General features: G+C 35.2%; 1 long non-coding RNA gene across 1 annotated transcript in view; it reads right to left on the reverse strand.

The window, feature by feature from the left end:
* Nucleotides 1-4175: 4175 nt before the first annotated feature.
* LOC128250991 (uncharacterized) overlaps nucleotides 4176-4545 on the reverse strand; it is a 63369-nt gene continuing 62999 nt past the window's right edge. The window contains exon 2 of the long non-coding RNA XR_008266906.1: nucleotides 4176-4323. This is a non-coding gene — a long non-coding RNA (uncharacterized LOC128250991). The remainder of the gene's footprint in view (nucleotides 4324-4545) is intronic.

A 4545-nucleotide genomic window follows, 5' to 3' on the forward strand; every position in this document is an offset into this window, starting at 1 on the left:
TCTGTACTTCAACATATGCAAAAGCTAAAATCAGGTGTCAGACAGGGCTAATAACATTTATTAAGCAATGGTTGGACAGAAAGTTATTAGATAAGACGAAACAGTTCCAGGTAAATTCCACAACGGTAAATTCAAATGCGGTAAATTTCACTACGGTAAATTCCACAGCGGTAAATTTCACTACAGGTAATATGAATACATTTTAGATCACATTTTATTCACACATTAAGAGAAAAATGATGGCGAGTATATAAAAATAGATAAAGAATATGAATACATTTTAGCTCACATTTTATTCACATATTTACATAAAATTGATGGCGAATACACAAAAATAAAGTTATAAAAAATACTTAATATATTTGAAGAAAATTCTTTTATGACAAATTACGTGCAATAGTTCTTAAAAATTGCAGAGTGTTTTCAGATTGATAATTCTCAACTAGCTTCTTGAGTCGTGCATCAATCATTTGATAAAACGTTTTTTTTTTGTTTTTTTTTGTCGAGTGTGCGCAATTTTCGTCTGGCTTAAGCCTTCTTCAGTCTTAAGGGTGTGGCAAAGTTTCCACAAATTTGGATGTGTGAATGTTATCGATGACTGCAAAGCATTGTGGAACCCTTCTCCCGAATTATTTGCTCTTGGCAAGTCATTTAAAACGCTGTCGCGTATATTCCAGAGTTGGATAGGAATTTGTGGGGTTTCTCTTCGTCGACGAAGACCGTGTCCTCCTACAGTCCTAATGTACGAATCTCAAAATAAGTGATAAATTCAGAAGGGATGCTTTCATCATCAGACAAATCTTCAAATCCATTGACAACGTCTTCAATTGGTAAAAATGCTAAGGCGCAAAAGCACTTGATTTTAGACTGAAAACTTTCATACGTGTTATATCTCCTACTCTCACCAAGTGCACATATCTTCAGCCAAATAGACTGTCTGTGATGAAAAACACATTAAACTACGTCTAAATGCAGAAATACAGAATCATATGAATTATAGAGAGCTTTTTCAAAGTCCATGAGACAGATCGCAAGTCGACACTTTGTCCTTAAATCCAGCACAGCAGACAGAACATGATATGAGGCTTCTTTTTAGTCAGGAAATAAGGTAAATAGCCTGGGCACACATGACCTTCCAATGATGATATGTAGCGTGAAAAGCTAACACTACAAACTAAGAGACACCTTAAAAGTCCCATCACAGGCCCAATTTTCAGAGCTTTCTAGATCATCCAAACCTTTCTTCGAGGAAAAAACTAAAATTCTGTCTGAAAGACCAAAAAAAGGACCTGCTTTCTACGTACTTAACTGCATCAGGAATTTCAAGCCCTGAACAACAAATTGGAAGTGTTGGGATTCTTAAAGCATGTTGCCTCCAGTTACGTATGTTACGTGAAAGTCCAGGAATAGTTTGCAACAATGATTGTGCTTCCTCATCGAGATTTTGTACAGCAGTAGCTATTACACCCCGTGAAGATATTGTGCCAATTCTCATTACTTCACTTTTCATTGAGTTAACTGCCTTTCGGGCATTAACGGGAGCACTGCTTGCTGAGTGATTATGGGAGCCCGTTGAAAAGATAACTTCTGGTATACTGGAGTTGAAAATTGTATGTAGTCTAACCCGGCAACCTTTGTTAAAAACGTTCACAACGCCAATATATTTTTGTTTTGCTACTGTTAACTCCATTCTTTTCATATATATAATTCTCTTCGTCGCAAAGCTTACGTTTGTTCTTCTCTGATGTTATAAATATTGCCGTTCAAAGTTAAAGTGAATAGAAAAAAATTAACAGTACAGTGAAATTCAGTTTAAAAATGAGTAACAATGGCATATACCTATACTTTAACTAACGACTAATTAGTTGAGGGCGTGTGTAATTAGTTTTCTATAGACCGTTTACTGTAGCTGAATTTACCTTAGTGGAATATAGTGCAGATCAAGTGACTATGCAGAAGATCCAATATTTATTCAATAAAACTCCAAATTTGAAATATAATGCATCACAGTACGAGCAATCAGTTACGTCCAAAACATCATAAGATCAATGAGACACACTGCTTGATTAACTTCTGCAGTTTTGCTTTTGAAGAAGCGTCCTATTCCTTGGTAACTATCTTCTTCTGTAGTGAGCTTTTATAGAACTGTTATTATCAAGTGGTTGGGTGGATCTAGTTTTCAACTGCTGTTGTGACTCAAGTTCACACGAAGCTTCCTACCTCGGCTACAGTGTTCGCATTGTAGTCAATACTTCTGAGAAAATTAAGAACTTTATAAAATACTATATCCTCCCCTCAAGAAAACGTTGTTATCAACAGCATCGTTGTTCTCTTTATTAGCGATTCTAAACTAGGATGAAGCCAGTAACACTGGAACAACAAAAGTAAAAGTATGAAATGGCAGCATCTTTTACACCTATTAAAGAACTACAATAGCAGGACAAAGGAGGAAGATTCTTCAGGAAGGAAACCTTGCCCAGTTGCTTACAACAGGTTGAACTCATTAAACTTCAAATGTAGTTAGTTGTTACGAGATGCATTCCAGAAATTTCGAGTTTTATAAGATTATTATAAATTTAACATATCATTACTACTATAAGGCGGCGAGCTGGCAGAAACGTTAGCACGCCGGGCGAAATACTTAGCGGTATTTCGTCTGCCGTTACGTTCTGAGTAAAGACAGACGAAGTCGACTTTGCCTTTCATCCTTTCGGGGTCTATAAATTAAGTACCAGTTGCGTACTGGTGTCGATTTAATCAATTGGTCCTCTCCCCAAAATTTTGAGCCTTGTGCCTAGAGTAGAAAAGAATATATCATTACTATACATCTAATTAGCTAACCTACCAACTTGTGTTCTTCCAGATTGAAGGAGACGGCTATAACAACACTTTGTACACACTCTACAAAATACTGCAATATTAGTCACAGATGACTAGTTTGCAGAATGCACCCAGGACATGAAAACAGTTTAGAAGCTCGCTATGCAATAAAATTCTATGCTAAAGTTGGCAAAAACGCTATAGAAACTTACGAAATAGTAGAGACTACTTATGGATTAACTTAAATGAACCGAGCATCTGTTTTTCGCTGGCGCAAGAGAAAGGCGAAGCAAGGTCTAGCAGGAAGCTTATGATGATCCCGTTTTGCGACAACAAGGGCATCATCTACATCCATTAGGTTCCATCTGGCTAGACTGTCAGCAAATAGTTCATAGTAGAGGTTTTCAGGAAGAAATTTCGGCGCAAAAAAAAAAACAGAACATCTGCACTAGGACATTTTCACAAATACAGAGATGGACATCAGAAATATCCCTCACCTTCCCTACAGACCTTGCTTCCGGTGAGGTTTGGTTGTTCCCCAAGCTGAAAGAGAAAGGGTCAGTCGTTTTGAAGATACTGTGAAAATGAAGGAGGCTGTGACGATGGGCCATGGATACTTTCTCTTTGGAGGACTTCCATGGGGCCTTCACGGAGAGGCTGGGGAGCTACAACAAGTGCATTGAAGTAAGAGGATCTTAATTTGAGGAGATAAAACTTCTGTTGTTGTTTTTTTTTTTAAACTAATAAATATCTTCCCTGAAAAGGTTTCAATATTTCTGGAATGCACCTTGTATGATAAAAGTTTACATGTTTCACGTTATAACTTGGAATATGACTAAATTCAATATTTACAAAAATAAATTGTGTAGTCATCAGAAAATTATTCGCTCCAATGAAAAGTTCAAATATACATCTAAAGGATTAAATATCAGAACAGAGCCTTCAGTCACACATATAGTTCTTCAATTTCATTAGTATGCGTGTCATGACATAGCTTCCAAAGCTTATATGTATGTATGTATCTTACACACAGACATGTATATACATAGATACACACATACATACATACATGCATACATACATACATACATATCGTTGAATTGAATCATTAGCTATATGCTTTCAATCCACACTTTCCAGAAAACGATATCCACAAAAGACTAGTACTTTCACCATAAAAAAGGCCCCACATTCATCTTAGTAATGCTTCAAGAATCTTAATTGAGACATCATCCGGCGAAATCCCTTTCGTTTTCCAAATAAATCACGTAAGAAAATGCAAGAGTATCGAAACAAGTCTGAATAAAAAATTAAAACAAGAGGAGAAACTACACAAAAACAACTCCAAAGACATATTTATTGATATGAATTATTTTATTGTAAAATATTGTATGATCCAAGTAATAAAAATGCAGTAATACTTGCTGTTTTATTGAACTTCGTTGCTAATGGGTACTTACGATCTGTGTTAAATCTTAAGTTATTTCTTTATTGGCAATAAACCTGTAATAGAAAAAAAACTTATAAAAACTCATCAGAAATATATAAGTGGAAAGTTAGGCAAATACAAAACTAAGTAGCTAAAAATCAACTTTTATTTACTTATAAAATTTATATCATATATTCAACTTTTTGATATGATAATAAGAGATATATAATACCAACAATAGAAACATTACATGAGATATATAGTCACGTAAACAATACGCATTATCTATATATATA

The sequence above is a fragment of the Octopus bimaculoides genome, chromosome 2 (assembly GCF_001194135.2).
Source record: "Octopus bimaculoides isolate UCB-OBI-ISO-001 chromosome 2, ASM119413v2, whole genome shotgun sequence".
Classification (NCBI taxonomy): Eukaryota; Metazoa; Mollusca; class Cephalopoda; order Octopoda; family Octopodidae; genus Octopus; species Octopus bimaculoides.